Source organism: Gouania willdenowi, chromosome 5 (genome assembly GCF_900634775.1).
Source record: "Gouania willdenowi chromosome 5, fGouWil2.1, whole genome shotgun sequence".
Classification (NCBI taxonomy): domain Eukaryota; kingdom Metazoa; phylum Chordata; class Actinopteri; order Blenniiformes; family Gobiesocidae; genus Gouania; species Gouania willdenowi.
The window spans coordinates 14,219,837-14,237,637 of NC_041048.1; the positions used below are offsets into that span (position 1 = coordinate 14,219,837).

General features: G+C 38.7%; 1 protein-coding gene across 4 annotated transcripts in view; it reads right to left on the reverse strand.

The window, feature by feature from the left end:
• The window catches only part of kcnab2a (potassium voltage-gated channel subfamily A regulatory beta subunit 2a), a 117,498-nt gene that overhangs the window by 44,507 nt on the left and 55,190 nt on the right, over positions 1 to 17,801 (reverse strand). The gene's annotated exons all lie outside the window — the stretch shown is intronic.

A 17,801-nucleotide genomic window follows, 5' to 3' on the forward strand; every position in this document is an offset into this window, starting at 1 on the left:
AGGAGGACGAGGAGGAGGAGGAGGAGGAGGAGGGTGAGAGAGAGAAAAGAGAGAGAGGGTGCATTGTGGGAGGGATATGAAGAGACGATGCATGGAGGGATATTTCGAGAGCCACAGCCACAGTGAGAGAGAAAGCCATTGAACATGACTGTGCTCACAGTAGCTCTCCAAAGAAAAATTTTGAACATTTACTGCATCGATCTTTGTCCGTCTGTTGCCCTGCAGTGGAGTCTCACTTTGTTAGTTCTGTTTGGATAAATGGGGGACGCTGAGCACACTCTGGTCAGGACACTACAGTAGCCCCTGGCCTGGGGGGGTGCTCTGATGACAGTCTGTTCAACTGGCCATGAAATATTCATTACGTAACTTTATCTGCAATACTATATTTCAAAGATAGGGATGTCTCAGACATTATGACCCCATGTTTTTGTCTGTACTTCGTGATTTCTTTAATCAAGAAAACTGTTAAATCAAAAAGTAGCTTAAATGATTAAATATGAACAACTAGATCAATGAAAGTAACTGGCTTCAATGATTTTCATAGTTTACCTTTTAGTTTATTAGTAAAAGCCTTAAATATTATAAAAACAGGAAATTAACCTGTCTAACAAAGGTAAAAAAAAACAGCTCATGTTCTCTATTAGGTAAAAAAAAAATCCAATTCTGATTCTCAATGATAGGTGGTTTGAGTTTTACTGATGATGTGTTGCTCCAATAGTAATTCTTTTGGTTGGTTTTACATTGGATATTGTCCCTACACAGCTGGACAAGAGAGTAACTATAGTAGCTGCCAATTCCAGAGAAAGTTGATGAGACGTGCACTGCCAGTAATATAATACTCACCCTTATTTGAGTGGACCAGCTACTGAGCCACAGAGATAATTAAAAGAGATGCCATCAGAAGCAGACATGTATAGTGAAGCCATCAAAGAAGCAACTTCCATCAAAGGAATCCAACAAATAGCTCCTGCTAACTGACAGCCCTATTCTAGGAGCTCTGACCTTTGGGTCTCCTGGACTTAAATAGAGACCTGAGGGAAAGGTAGTTTAATTGAACTGAAATTTGATTTCAGTTTCACACTGAGCAATGAGCAGGGAAGACGAGCTCAAAAGCACGCCATAAAAACTCTTCTTGACAACAAAAGAGTGAGCAGTATAAAGAAAAGAGGCGAGAATCCAAATACCAATTACCTCCAATATATGTTTGGGTTTGAGCAGCACTAAGGTGCGATCGATACATTTCTTAAGGTTACATCCATTTTCTTTGGAACGGGATAATTGGGAGCATTCACCGATCATTTGGTCAGAGTATGAAAGCAAAACTCTGACCTGGCATCATTTTAGCCGGTGTAAGACTATGCACGGACCACTGCTGCAGAAACGCAACACCACAAGCTTTGCCCCAGTGTAGCAACAAGAGTCGTGACATTGGAAAAACACATAGATATGGGAGAGGCCAGAGATCGAAGCACAGGCCGCACAGCAGAAGTGCACGTGAGAGCTCACTGGGAAGTAGGAAGAATAAGCCAATACTAAAACAGCACACAATTTTTACTTTTAATGCAACCAAATGATGACGACTGATTAGTTGTTATTTCTCATCGAATATATAATTCCTCCAACATCCACAGATTTATCTGCCAGACTGCAATGAAAAAGCATTGATGGATGGAAGCATGCATCTTCCACCTACAAAAAAATCCATCAGGTAAAGGGATCAATAGAGCAGCCATCTTTAACATATTGCACCGTCTGTCATATTCTTTACAAACTTCTAGTTTTATAAGAGTTAGCACACAGTGGCACTGTCTTCATTTGTGTTTTGTTTTGTTTATCCTGTTAACCCAACTGCTACTTTCGAGCTAGCCCTGAATCTACATTATAGATGAGTTTAATATCATAAGCTGCTACATCACATTTTTATTAATAAATAAATGCATTGCACTATATTCAGCTTGTGATTAATTAAAGAATATTAAATCTAATTCCTTTTGTTTACTGCAGCCCTACGTTTCAGCAACAAGATTTTTCTAAATGTCTCACTATGAGTGGATTTATACAAGTTTAAGTGAGATTACCTTAGTGTGATAGGGAAACAAATCAGTCTTAAGCAGTAGTTTTTATCCCAAAAACTCTTCATTAATCAAATCTAGATTAAAAGCTTTTGCTTTATCTCTATTTACTTCATCACTAGATAAAGAGGTGCTTTGGCTGTAAGGCAAAGTAACCCATTACTCCCCTCTAGGGTTAAAAGGATTATAATTAAAAATTCCCTTCCATAGAAAAGATAAGTAATTGTTGTGCTTTTAATTTGAAGTTATTTGGTCAATGCTAGTGACCAATTTTTAGGAGGAGCTTGAATTATATTCTATGTATATACTCTGATCCTTATTATTTGATACCAAAAAGGTAATAACTACACAAGTCAACATTACAGTATAATAGTCAATTTAAACCAATAGCAAATGGCATTTACATTAAAACTGAAAAAAAAAAAGAGTCTATAATACATTCAGTTTAGCTCAGAATGGTGAATAATGGTAAGTCCACTAAAACAACAAAAGTTTCCACTATTTTACTTTGAGTAATGACTAATACATGACCTCTGTACATAACGGTGAGATGTCCTGCATTAGTTTTAGAGGCAGAAAGTAGTCATGTCTATCCCTGCTAATTGACAAATGATGTTAAAAGAACATTCAAGATTTTACTCAACAAAATAACAGTCTGATCTTTAACCAATGACCAAGCTAAGGTTATTTGCATTCGGATAATATCAACAACAAACATGACACATTCAATTTCTCTTGACTTGATGAATGAACAAACATTACACTTTTAGGACACACAAAGTTTGACTTCACATAATTATGTTAACGTTATGCCGGAAAACAGCAAGCACGTCACAATGTTTATAACACCCTGGAATATATGGAAATTTAATTGGCTTTGTAAGTGTGAAACTTCCCCATACGGTTAGAGTGCAACTCTTTCTGTTTAAAGCTCCAGTGTGGTAACACTGTTTTCCTCGCTGAAATCGAAGTGTTTGATACATCATGCCAAGAGTTTAAAAAAGACCTACAAAAACATAGAATCACTAAACGATAGGAAAGTAACTCCAATAAGAAAACATTCTGCATGACATTGTAATTATCAAAGTGCCAGATTGTCAAAGACTGAACATAAAACTCTGAAATTATTTCCAACACACGTCACTCAATCGTCAGTATGTGCTTTTAGTGTCGCAGAGAATTACAGCCTTCGGCAGTAAACACAGGTCTGAAGGTAAAGTGAACTATATAAAGCTGACACTTGCAGCCCTGACCATTGGAGGAAAACATTCTCAGGAAGAGTCACTCTTAGTTTGTCAGCAATGTAAAAAAATAGGTAAGGTTGACCTGTTGACAGACAGAACATTATCTTTCTTCTGGTACACACCAAAGGACACATGTACAAAATACCAGTAGACAATTGTCAAAAATGTTGGAAACATTGTAACGGAGACCGAAAGGCAAGACAGCAAGTGAGTAGTGAAGAAAACGATAAACAAGCCAACTGTATATTTGTTTTATGATTGGATTACTTTGATCAAGCCATTATCACTGCTCCTGTTTAACGCGCATTTGAAAAAATAAGTGTTACTTAAACTATCATCTCCCTTACTTTTTCTTGCTTAGTAATCCATATTTCTTCCCTTAGTCTTTTAATCAAAGGAATATACAGTAGGCCTGAGTTTTAAGCTTATTAAAAGTCTTTAATATCCAAGCTTTTTTTTTTTTAATATAATTTCAGAGCGGGCCACAAAAAAAATGACTGTCTGAACAGAGGGCCCAACTATCAACAGTTAGCATTGAGAATAATGACCAATCTAAGTATCAGTACAGTGAAGAACAAAGTTTGCTGTATTTTTAGAGTCATTTTGCATGTTTTTACTGTCGTTTTGCTTACATTTGTTGTTGTTTTGTGTGTTTTTGAATGAATTTTATGCATTTTTGTATGGTTTTCTGTCATTCGTTTTATCTTTCTTGTTGTTTTGTTTGTTTTAATAATGGGCATGAGCAGTTCCTTCAGCCAATGCACCATCCCACCACGATGCAAGATGGAGCGCTCCAGGCGTTCCTTTGTGCCCACGGCCATCAGGCTGTTTAACTCCACTGTCACCACACTGACCCCACCCCACAAACCAAATTCCTTTAATTGTCATTTGCACATTTGTTGGGTTTTTCTGTTGTTGTTTTTTCTAATCTATGTCTTTCCTACAGTTTTTACATTTTGCACTATTATCCATTTGGTATCATTTTGTGTTGTTACCGTCTGTTTTTAATATGTTACTGCAACATGTGAATCAATAAAGATGTATTCTTTTTTTCAATAATTTCTTTGTTGTCATTGTGTGTATTTCTTTATATATTTGGTGTATTTTTCTGTCATTTTGTGCTTTTCCTTTGAGAGCCAAAGTCAATGCACAACATTAAAATGAAGGCTGATTTATCTGATGAAAACAACATGATATCATTATGTTTTAACTTTGACATTGCTATGTAACACGATTGTCATAGTGTCAGTGTAAACTGTGCGACTCTGCTAAAGCAAACATCCAGTGGTTAACTTGTAATTAACATTTGGTTAGTGCAAAGGAAAATAACTAAATGCGTGAATTTCAAACCCTATTGGTTACTTCGGTTAAGGTCGTAGCTGTATAGCATAGCTGTACAAATATCTTCCCACACAATACATACCATAATAACACAATGTCTTCCTTCATGTCGTGACCTTCACTGTGGTTTGTTGTAGTGACTGAATAGAACTTCGGGATCTTCCCATCTTTTAAAGTACTTCACAAATTCTAGCACTGCAGGCACTGTGCTTCATTCAACATGCGGGGGAGGATGGGGAGAGAAAAGCTGAAGTAGCAGAACATGTGTGTTTTGCTCATCACGACTACAGCCGAGTGATACTGAACAAGCACTAACAATAGTGGAAGTTCTTTCTAGTATGAGGATGAAAAATGAAGACAGAAGGACTGGACAGAAAACATTTTAACAGCACCAAACATTCCAGCAGCTGAGAACACAAGTGGTGAAAATGTGTCTCAAAAACTGACAAATCTACAAAGTTGATTATATCCATCATCTGAGAATGACAGACGAGTACACAATCAAAAGTGTTTGCTTTGTTAGCTTGATCCACACAGCTTGATGAAGTCTGTCCTGCTGTCAGCGATGAAACTGACCCTCTCCCAAATACAATCCACATATCATACCAATAGTTACAATGAAAACTGACGAGATGGCAAATACTCACATCTCATGCCACGTACTGCCTTCAATCTTGATTCTGTGCCATGAATATAGGCTCAAGCTTAGGGGCTGTGCAATTAATAGAAATTTGATTACAATTTTGAGTATTACACCCAACTATTACAAAAATAACATAACCGAGAAAAAACTATTATTAAAAAATAATAATAATAATAATAATAATACATTTACATATTTTTTATTTGCTAAATAAAACAAACTTCCATGGACAACTACAAAGAATAAAGCTTGGCAAACACCGATTATTAATACTAACTTTGAGTTGTTTAATATATGCGCTTGCCGGCTACTCCACTACGCCACTCTCAAAGCTAAAGCTAAAGCTACCTTATAAGCCAGGTGTGCACAAAACGTCGATCACGATCCACCGGTCGATCGTGGAAACATTTTGTGTCAATCACGCACGTGAGCTACATGACCTCATAAATGAATAAGAACGGCACTGTCAAATATACCAGAAATTAAACCTAGGTTCTGCCATGATGAAACGAAGAGACTGCATTTTACTCTGTATATTTTACAAACTTCATTTTCAAAATATTTTTCATAACTGTATTTTTTTTTTCAAATATATTTTAATCAAACTCAGTTTTTAAGTGTTACTGTTTCAATATCATTTTTGCAATTTTAATACAAAGAAGTGGAACGATCTGCCAGCAGAGCTCAAGTCAGCATCCAATGTAAACAATCTTTAAATCCAAGTTAAAGATACTCTTTTTCTCTACTGCGTATGACTGAGAGGAATACATTTAACGTTATTACTGCTGATTTAAAGTTCTTACTGTTTTTTATACTGTTTTATACTCTTATATGAGAACACTTTGGGTTTGATGATGAGAACCTAGAGCAAAGACACATCACGTACAAGTGTTTTTTTGTGCTAAAGTGAACATACTTGATTTTAGTGTTTGAAGGATTTTATTTATGTTTAAAGAACACATTTGACATTGTTTTGTACAAAAAATAAATAACTTTTTTGGCTGACAAATAATTGTTTGAATAATCGTGATTTCAATTACGACTAAAATAATTGTGATTATTATTTTTTCTATAATCAAGCAACCCTACTCAAGCTTTATGAATAAAATTTACAAAAAAAGTCACAACTGCAAAAAAATTTCTCCTTGAGGACATATTTTGGAAATGGAAGACAGTCCATATAACATCCGTCACACGTCTGATAATCTTTTCAAAAATGTTTACCTCCAAAAAGCATTAGTAGCAACAAAGTATGGGATCACAAGGGTCAAAGCCTGATCCAGGCAAGCTAGTTTAGCAAGAAATGATTTTCTGTAAACCTCTGGAGACCACTGCAGAGATAAGGACTCCTCAAAAGGATTTAAAGCATGTGTATGTGTGTGTGAGAGAGAAGGCTTAAGAGCTAATAGAAAGATGTGAGGTCAGAAGTTGACATTATTGTTGATTGACGGATGTGGTAATGCTTTTCCAGCAGCTTAAAGCGATAAAGCGTTTCTACTGGCTGACTTTTTAATCAATGTAACAAGGGCGCAGTTAACACAAAACTCACACAAAGCCATTTATAGTCCATCTTAGCTTTGGCTTATGTTTAGCTATTCATACGAGTTCACCAATTGCTGATCTAATCCACATCAAAAGGGCACTTTTGAGTTTTGAATAGCTGCCATAAATAAGCAAAGAAATGTCAGCAAATCTGAGGAACACTGATAAAAGCATGGAGGCTGGAAGAATGCAGGTCACATCTGTGAACAGCCAGTGCTACAACTCTCCAGTGACTATGATAGATTCCCAGCAGACAGCCAGGCTCAGGAGGAATTGTAATTTCCCTCTTCTCTGCCGACTCATCCAGTCGAGCCCAGGAGCCAAGACACTACAAAGCCAGGCCAGAAGATTCCCTTGGACATATGAAATATGAAATCAGAATGATGGGTTTGGGAGCCGTCCAATGGTTAGTATGTCACAAGTTTTGTTATCCACTAGAAATGAAGACATTTTTGTTAAATATTTTAGTAGCAAACAACTGCATCCCTTTTTAAAAAGCATATTTCATTGGTAGACAAAAATCAAAGGTGCCAATTATTCCTTTCAACAGCCTTTTTAGTAGTTTTGGTAACACTTTACTTGAAGTTTTATACATAAAGGCTGACATTTTGCTGTCATTATTATGACATGATGACGCCTGTCATTAGCATGAATAAGGTGTCATGAAGGCTGTCATTAAGTGTCATTCGTTACCCTATACCCCAACCTTAACCCTAACCCTACCTAACCCCACTAGATCCCTCCACCTAACCCAAAATATGGTAACATAGCTCAAAGGGTGTCATAATTTAGCGAAAGGTGTAAAAATTTAGCAAACAACACTTAATATCAGCTTGATGACAGCCTTCGTGACACCTTGTTCATGCTAATGACAGTATGAAACTCAAGGAAAGTGTTACCGTAGTTTCCAGTTTCTATGACGTTATTCTTGCAAAAAGGGCTGGCAGTGATATTTACAAAAGAGATGTTTAACAGTATCAACTTTCAAACCCTTAATTTAAACTTTTCAAAATTAAATATCTGTCGCCTTGCTATGTTTTATTGATCTTTGTTAAACACCAGACAAAGGACAATAACAAAGCTTAAAATAATTTCCTGAGGTATTTATATAACTTTATAAGAACTGTCCAGTAAAACACACTACCCAGAAGTTCATACGGCTAAAGAACTAAAATTGTCGAAAACAAATATACAAGCCAAAACTAAGTGAACAACTAATAAATAGCAGGGCTAATAAAAAAAATACTGTTATGAGAAGATTAAAAAAAAAACACAATACAAGTAATATAGTCCATACTATAAGAGAAAAAAGAACAGTTTTTCATATCAGAATCATATTTCATTGATTATAACAATGACAGCAGAGCAGCGCAAAGCAAAGCAGGCGGATGGAGATGTAAACGCTGCTTTAACCTGTTGCATAGCCTCAGGCTCGACAGAAGCTTACACTGCAAGTTTAGTTACAAAGAGGAGCAGCATGTCAGTTGAGTGGAATTATTTTGGCTATAAAAAAAAGAATATGCTGCTCTCCCCCACTAAGCGACGCGTCTCGCGGCCCACTTCAAATGCCACAAGGGACTCGCCACGGGCGCACTAGTGGTGGATGCCTGTGGTAAGATTGTGCAATATGTTGTTGTTGACGATGTATCATCAAAAACATTCTGACTGGTAAGAATATGTCATCCCACGATAAAAACGATAAATTCCCAAGTCGGAAATTAGCGAGGGCCATTTGTCCCACAATTTAGCCAAGAATGCCCCTAAAAACCTTTTTCCATGGGCCAAAATTGCCCCTAAGTTTTTTGTTATTATCATTATTATTATTCTCTGGAGCGCTGTTCACGGAAGCTCCACCACCACCGCCCCTCCCGCCCCTCATACACAAACACACGGGGGGCTTGTCACGGCTACCTGAAGCTGCCGTGCAGCAATAGATCATGGACCGCTACTTGGTTAAGACCAGACAACCATCCATCAAAGGGAACCAGTCCAAGTTCCTCCGCCAGATCCACTCAAAGTTCCCACAGACACGGGGACAGAGACAAACCTGTAGCAACGATTATGAATTTGACACTCAACTAAAGCTAACTAAGCTAAGCTAACACCGCGACGGCTTACTGTTTATGGTAAGATTTAACACTTGTATGGAAGGATAAAAGCTGAACATGTCACAAGTCATGTGAAATAAATGTTAGCATTAAACTAATGTCACTACTCATCCGTCCCAACTTGTGAAACGCAACATTTTTCAATTATGTGTCACGTGTTCACAAGACAAAGCCGGCCACATTACACATTCATTTAACTTTTGTGATTATTACACCAAAAATATCCTTAAGTAGTAAATCATCAGCTTGATCTGGTTTAATTATAGGATATCAAAGAGATATTTATCAACCATAACTTTATGTAACTCATTATCAGGTATAAAATAAACAATTCAGTAGCAGGAAAAACACTTTTGTAGTCATTTTTGCTTTTCCTGTGTTTTTTTTTTTTTTTCTAAGAAAATTTAATTTTAACTGAAGAGAAAAATGAATTCCATACAATAACACTAAAAGAGTGACCCACATCCATAAAATATCATGAGCTCTTTCAGTCAGCAGCTATTTAAGCTTTTTTTAATGTGTCTAGTGTTGATGTATTCAAATTAATTTGCGTTTGTAAGGAACCTGATTATACTTTCAGTTGGGAATTGTTTTATTTATTTATTGTTTTTAGTTATCGTAATTTTTATAATTATTGTGATGAATACCAGAAATTATTGGGATAATTTTTTAGTCTATATCGCCCATCCCTAGTGTGCAGTCTGTCGCGTGGAACCCCACTCTGTGCCGGCGGGCGCAGCAGTCTCGCCTTGGCCATTACCCTGTCCGATGCTGCCTCGGGTACCATGCAGGCCTAATTGCAAATTAAATCACAATATTGAGGAAAAAAACGCAATTACATTATTTTTCAAGATTGTTCAGCCCTAATTGTAATAAGTTCTATGATAATAAGGGTCCAGATGTTGCTGGATGAGGTTAAATTTCACTTCAAGAAACGATTTGGATGCAGGTCACACAGTGTTATAGAGCAATAACCACACTGCTATACAGGAATTTCAGCACTGTGCATTGATGAAGAAGGTGTTGTAATTCAAACAAGGCTGGTTTCCACGGACCTCCTATCCTGACGAGATTGAGTGTGATTAAGTTGAAGAAGCAGAACAATCTCTCCTGTTCAATGGAGGATCCTCCCACCTGTCTCTGTGCATTTGTCACAGCTGAAGATAATGTTTGCATGGAGAATTGTTGATAGGCAGATCTATATCCAGCCCTTACCTTGCCTCCGTTTGGTCGGCACTCTCTTTGGTTCGACGCTACACCATGGTCCCGAACCTCCGGGCCTTAGCAGACCAGCTGGCGGCTCGGCTTCCAAAGCTGCCCCCGACATCCCTGACGGTCCGGGGGGCGTTGGCCCACCTTGCGGACACTCACACACCAGTGGACAGCCCAGCTCTACGCTCGACATCACATCACAGTCCCAAGCTTCTAGACGCCAGCTCACCAGCTGTCGCCTTGAAATATTCCAACTGTGACGCACGGGGTGATGGTCCCGACAAATGGTCCTCCTGGTGTGACCATGGTCACAGCAGATTGTGCCAGTGTTGTGCCACTGGAGCGCCTCATTTTTCCTGGGGATGCCTATGGGCATCGTCATGTCCAGGAAAGTGGTCACCACGGACGCCTGCACGTGAGGGAATTCCAGCTGTGGTTGGCCTCACACGGGCTGAGCCCCATGTGTCATGGCGCACGGTGGGTGTGGTTACGCCAGAGTGCAATGCAGCTGTGCCACTGGCGGGCCTCAAGTTTCCTGACGCACGGTGTACCCATGGGCACCATCACGTTCAGGAAGGTGATGTCCACGGATGTCAGCCTGACGGGCTGGGATGGAGTTAGCTAGGGCTTGTCTGTGAGGGTCCGCTGGAGTGCGGACCTCCAGCGCTCTCACATAAATTATTTGGAGCTCTCAGCGGTGTTTCTCTTGCTGAAGCGCTTCCTTATGTCTCTTGGGGCATCATGTCCTGGTGAGGACGGACAATACCACGACTGTGGCATACGACAACGGCCGTCGATTGCATATGCTGGCACGCAAATTGATCCTGTGGAGCTGTGGTCATCTCCTCTCATTGAGGGCGACGCACATTCCGAGGGTCCCGGACACGGGCGCAGACCTGTTGTCCAGGGGCACGCCGATGTACAGGGAATGGATGTTACACCCCTAGATGGTGGAACTGTTGTGTGCCCATTATGGACAGGCCAAGATGGACCTGTTCGCCGCGGGGCAAAACGTGAAGTGCGCAATGTATTACTCCCTGTGGTTCTGTAGGGACTTAAAAGTCCTCCTTTCGAACTACTAGAGGAGGCAAGCCTGAAGTTTGCCTCTCTGAAGGCTGTTTTGCTACTGGCTCTGGCGTCAGCTGAGCGAGTCAGTGACATCCATGCACTTTCGGTTCACCCGTCATGTGCTCAGCTCTTCCCGGGCGATGTGAGGATGACTTTGAAGCCCAACCTGGCCTTTGTGCCAAAGGTGGTGGGCTCATGTTCTCCTATTGACCTGTTGCCCTTTTATGCCTCACAAGGTGAGCAGCGGCCTCATGTGCTGTGTCCGGTTCGTGCGGTATGCACTTACATGGACATGACAAGGAGCCTCTGGAGGAACGATCAACTGTTCGTCTCCTGGGCTAATCCCTGTAAGAGAAAGCCTATAACAAAGCAATGCCTGTCACATTAGGTTGGGGAGGCAACTGCTTTGGCTTTTACAAGTCAGGGTCTACAGCCGCCTGAGGGTCTGCGTGCGCACTCGACTCAGGGTCTCGCCACATCCTGGGCTTTGTTCAGGGGAGTGTCTGTTCAGGACATTTGTGCGGCGGCCTCTCACGTTTGTCCACTTTTACATGCTGGACGTCTACGCTCTGTGCGTGGCACGAGCAGTTTTACTGTCCTGATGTGTACAGACTTCTGCCCTGCGAGCTGGTGTACGCTCGATAACCATGTCTGCAATACAGGAGCTACCAAATCCCATAGTGAGACATCTCACAAAATATTATAAAATAGAACTTTAGGTTATTTACATAACCCCAGTTCTATGAATAATATGAGTCAGATGTCTCACCAGACAACCCTTTTTGCTTGGGCGAGTGAGAAGAGATGCTTATTTTCAATGATGTGTGTCGTCCGCCTCCTCCTCTTATAGGAGGCGGGAGTGTCCCTGGCGGATGGACATGTTTCACCAACCAATCAGGTTTGGCAGATTGAGAAAAATGCTTCTGAGGGCTGCAGATGGAGTGTGCATCCCATAGTGAAACATCTCACTCATAGAACTGGGGTTATGTAAATAATAGGAATGTAACGATTAATCGTCAGGCAGTTAAAAATCGGTTGATATCGATTTTCTGAAAATTGAATCGCAGTACTTTTTTTAACCACCACAAGTGTAGGCGGCGGGCGGAGTCTGCTAATACTTTCTTTCTGTCCGCCTTCTACTCTTAAATATGTTAATAAATGATTCATTTCCCCTTTAGCACCGAAAGAATATCTGTAATATTACTTGAATATCTGAAAAAGTCACGTTTTTCTATTAGCTCTGTCTGCTAGCATAGCTTCTCTTCTTCACTGAAAGATATCTGCATGCCAACCGACCACTGTATTACCACCGCCCTCTGCTGGTCCAAACAAATATGACGTAAATTATTGCAATCACGTTTTTTTTTTTTTTTTTAAAGTCCAATTGTTAAGGCACAAAATAAATTTTCAGTTGCACTTTTAAAAAGAAAAATAACTTATGCAGTTTCGCATTGTTTATTATAGAACCAGAATTTAAATTAATAGGCTTCATTTTTATTTGTATTATTCCTTTATTTATTTCATTCAAGATTTATTTTTAGTTAAATTGCATTGTTTTGAATAGTTTATCAAGGAATTCTTTTGACAATGAAAAATAAAAGGAAAATAAATCGTGAGAGAATCGTATCGTGAACCCAGTATCGTGAATCGAATCGTATCGGGAGTTGAGTGAATCGTTACATCCCTAGTAAATAACCTAAAGTTAATTTTGCATCCTCAACTTGAAATTTCATACTGTTATATAGAAATTATTCCTTTAAGGAATTCTACAAAAACTGGATTATATGTGTACATGTACTGTGCATAACAGGGGACGGGACCTAGATAAGCAAACTGCTTCTCTCGTCTCCTTTTTCGGCATGTACAAAAAAAAAAAAAAATGTAAAAAAAAAAAGTGAATGTAACCATGTTGGAAATAAACTGAATAAATAAATAAATAATGCATGACTGCTCTGCAGGTCAACAGATATAATGCCTTATTTGAATTTAAGCTTTTGATGATCCTGAACCATGAGGTTTGAACAAACATGTCCTTGCCAGATCTCATTAAATACCTGGTTACCAATACAAAGCAAGTGCCTTATCCAAAATGATCTTCTTCACCTGTGGAATATATGAAAACAGAAAAGCTGCATAATGTGATCTGACTTCTGCTTGTAAATCCCTGACCCCGTCATTGTCGACTGCTAAATCCTATTAGCTGTGTGTGCTGCAGCTTCCACTCTTCACACTTGCACTCCACTGATATGTACAGACAGATGAAGGTCTTGTTTTCCTACTGCTTTTAATCATCTACTTCCAATCGCTGACGGTTACCAGAGTGATTCGGGAGGAAATCATCAGAGCAAAATCTTAACATTGAAACCAGGGTCGGAAAATCTTTTGTCAAAAAAATGCATTTCTATATATCTGCACATTTAGTGAAGGGAAAGTAAATGAAATGCAGGTTGTTCTGTTTTTTTAGTCAAGTTACTCAGCATCAATGCATAAAAAAAAATTCAAGAGGGTCAACAGAGCAAAAACAAACCACATGCTTTCAGAATAACTAGCTCTGAGTCATGTGGTGAAAATCTAGTGCTAAGAACCTGATTTTAAGTTTTATGAGACAATGTTGAAGGTTGACCAAGGGTTGGATGGGGGTTGGTAAAGCATTACAAAAACATGGACCACAAAACTTTACTGAGCTTTTGACTGATGTACTGAACCCTTGTGTAAATTTTCCGCTATTATTCTGACCTTAGATTTTATGTTAAGCTAACACATAATGATTAATGAGGCTTTCTTTTTAGTCCTCCTTGCTACAGTAGAAACAGAAGCCCAACAGGAGCCATAGCATTAATCATTTATTAGTGACAAGTCATAATACTCATGAATCATCATGGTTATGGGGAGAGATTTGTCTTGAAAGTATTCACAAATAGATCCACAATTTTCACATGTATTTTTAAAATTTTCACGTGTTTTTCAGATTTTTACAGCGTTTTTCAGATTTTTACATGTTTTTTTCAGATTTACAAATACATCAACAAGTTACCTAGTGTTTTATCATGTGTGTATTTATCATGTATTAATCTTCAATTGTGCTTGTGGATTGAGCAAAGTGCTTTTGTGGATTGGCCAAAAATCACTGCAGCCTTCCCTTCTCTCCTGTTGATCATAGTACAACACTTGGTTTGACAACAAAAACAAAAATCTTAATTTGTATGGATTTTGAAGGCTGCATTGATTTTGGTGACAGTGCAGTGAACACCAGTGACGTTATTAGATATTCTTGTAGCATCTGTTTTTGTATCGGTAAATGGAATTTATCTTCAGAGGCCGGAGACTTCAATAATATCTCCTAGTGGAGGGGTGGTGCTTTACACACATGTGGGTCGGGAGCTGTGTGTGTCAATCTGAGTGAAGTTGTGTTACATTTGTTTCAAAAATGACAATCCACAAATGCACTTTGCTAAATCCACAAGCACATTCGAAGATTTACACATGCTAATTCATGATAAATACACACACACATTATAAAACAAGTGTGAATTGTGGATATATTTGTGGATCTGAAAAACACTTTAAAATCTAAAAAAACAAAATTTGATATATATCAATTTGAAAATTGTGGATCTATTTGTGGATAGTTTTGAGACAAATCTCGCCTTATACATGGTAACCTAACTATGAAGTATCATGTATTATGATACTTCAGATGAGCGAAATTACATAAGTATTTAACTTATACAAAAAACTGCGGAGTCCCTGCCATCCCCAACTTCTTGTGCTCACGCTCCAGTTTAGACAAAAAGATTTTGACAGCCTGTCAGACTGGGCAAGCCTAGAAAAGCTTAGAGGACTCATCGAGGTCAACAAGTCTATATCACAGCACACACCGAATCATCAACTCACTATTTTGACAGATATAAAAACAACACCTCGACTTCTGCGACTTTCAGCAAAGCAGCAAAGGCAACGAGCCAGCGAGTATACGGATGTACAGGTTAATCTGCTGCCCCTTTCAGCTGCATCCAGCTGCAGATGGGAAGAGGAGAAACAAGGCTAAATTTAGCTGCTGAGTTGGGGATTGCCTGGAGAAAAAACGTCACATGCTAATACATACTGTACCTCCTCTGTCTATTAAATTCTGTATATTTCACTTTCAGTTTACATGCCCATTCCCAGCTACCACGAGTCTTTGGAGTTGCATGATTATGCCAGCTTATCAGTCATCAAAACTGCAGCGCTGTGGAAGCTGAGCCTTCGCTATCCTCAGTGTGCAGCTCGTCACTGTGGCAAACGTCAGAGAGAAAAAATGTAGGGAAGCTTTTCACCCACAGGCAAAAATTTTGCTTTCAAAAGGTAATACACCCCAGCAATGACAGCAACCTCTTTAAACGCTTAGACAGAGGTTCCCAACCTTTTCGGTTTGTGACCACATTTTGATATCACATACGCTCTTTGGACTCGGTGGATGCATTCAAAAAGCACCTAGTTGTTTTGGCAAGCATTCTGGTCCAACCTGACCTAGCGTTGTGTTTTGTTATACTTTATACAACTTATTGGATTACATGTTCTTTTATATATTTATTTATTTTATGACTGTGAAGCACTACTGTGAAGCAGACTACTGTAGCGCTATACACAAAGTTTACTCACTTAGTTACTTACAAATGTCCAGCGACCCCAGAAACATTTTTTTTTCTCGATAATTAGTTTTTTCGTTATGTTTATTAAAGTGTGTTACATAATACAGAGTAGGCAAGGCAAGGCAAATGTATTTGTATAGCGCATTTCATACACAAGGCAACTCAATGAACTTTACATGATCAAAAAGTGCAACAGAAAACATTCAACAGCTTAAAATCAACAAGAACATTAAAACCAGCAGCAAAAACATTTAAAATCATCAACAAGCACATTACATCAACAACATGATCAAAAATCACCCCTCAATCATATGCGGTCTGAGAGACCTGCTGGGTTCATATCTAACGTCTCACTGATGTATTCTGGACCAAACCCATTCACAGATTTATACACCAGCAGCAGAACTTTAAGTCTATTCTGAGGCTGACTGGGAGCCAGTGTAAAGACTTTAAAACTGGAGAAATGTGCCCTGACCTCTTTGTTCTGGTTAAGACCTGAGCTGCAGCGTTCTGAACCAGCTGTAGCTGTTTGATGCTCTTTTGAGGGATTCCTGTCAGAAGACCATTAAAATAGTCCAGTCTGCTGGAGATAAAAGCATGGACCAGTTTCTCCTGATCTTTCTGATTCATTTAAACCTTTCACTCTGGAGATGTTCTTTAGGTGGTAGAAGGCTGTTTTTAGATTTGATCTGACTGCTGAATGTCAAATCTGAGTCAATCAGAACACCAAGGTTTTTGACTTGGTCTTCAGCTTTTAAAGAGTGAGACTCAAGACACTCGCTGACAGCAGTCCTCTTTTCCTTGTTACCAAAAACAATCACCTCCATCTTGTCATGATTTAGTTGAAGGAACTTTTCACTCATCCACCAGTTTACTTTTTCTAAACAGTCTCACAACACCTCAATGGGACCATGGTCATCTGGGTTCAGTGATAGACATAGTTGTGGGTCATCTGCGTAGCTCTGATAATCAACCTTACAGTTCTGTAAAATTTGACCTAAAGGAAGCATATAAAGGCTAAACAGAAGGGGTCCAATAACAGGACATTGGTAATCTGTCAGGTGAAAGTTTCCAATGCTTACAAAATAACTTCGCTCCTCCAAGTAGGACTTAAACCCTTGCATTATTTTACATTGAGTCCAACCCATGTTTGGAATCTGTGCAACAAAATTGTATGATCTACAGTGTCAAATGCAGCACTTAGATCCAATAGAATGAGAACAGATACTTTTCCTGAATCAGTGTTCAACCTTATGTCATTGATCACTTTGATCAGAGCAGTTTCAGTGCTGTGATGAGAACGAAAACCTGACTGAAATGTATCAAATATTTTGTTGAATGTCAAGAACTGACTCAGTTGGTTGAGGACCACCTTCTCAATGATCTTGGTCATGAATGGAAGGTTGCTGATTGGTCTATAGTTAGCCAGTATAGAGGCATCCAGTGTTCTCTTTTTTATTTTAACAGAGGTTTCACAGCAGCTACTTTCAGGGATTTTGGTACGGTGCCTGATTGGAATGAGAAGTTAATTATCTGACACAAATCAGTGACAATTGACTTTACAAGAGTAAAGAAATTTGAGGGTATTGTGTGAAGGCAACACATTGATGGATTCAGCTGCTGAACAGTTTCCTCTATTGTTTTTGGGTTCACTGTAATAAACTTGAGTGTATTTTTTCATTGAAATATACAGCAAATTCATTGAATGTGCAGGAGTTGTTGACATTTTTAGCAATAATATCAGAATATATTGTTGCCAGGATTAGTGCACAAAGTGACAATTGTGCCACCTCAGATATTTTCATACCACATTTTATTTGAACTAGATTTATATTTGAGAAAGTTTAAGTATAGGATATAGTTATATTTATTACAGTTATATATTGTTAATTATATTTGATATGTATTGTGTGTGATGTGTAATAAAATAATAATAATTT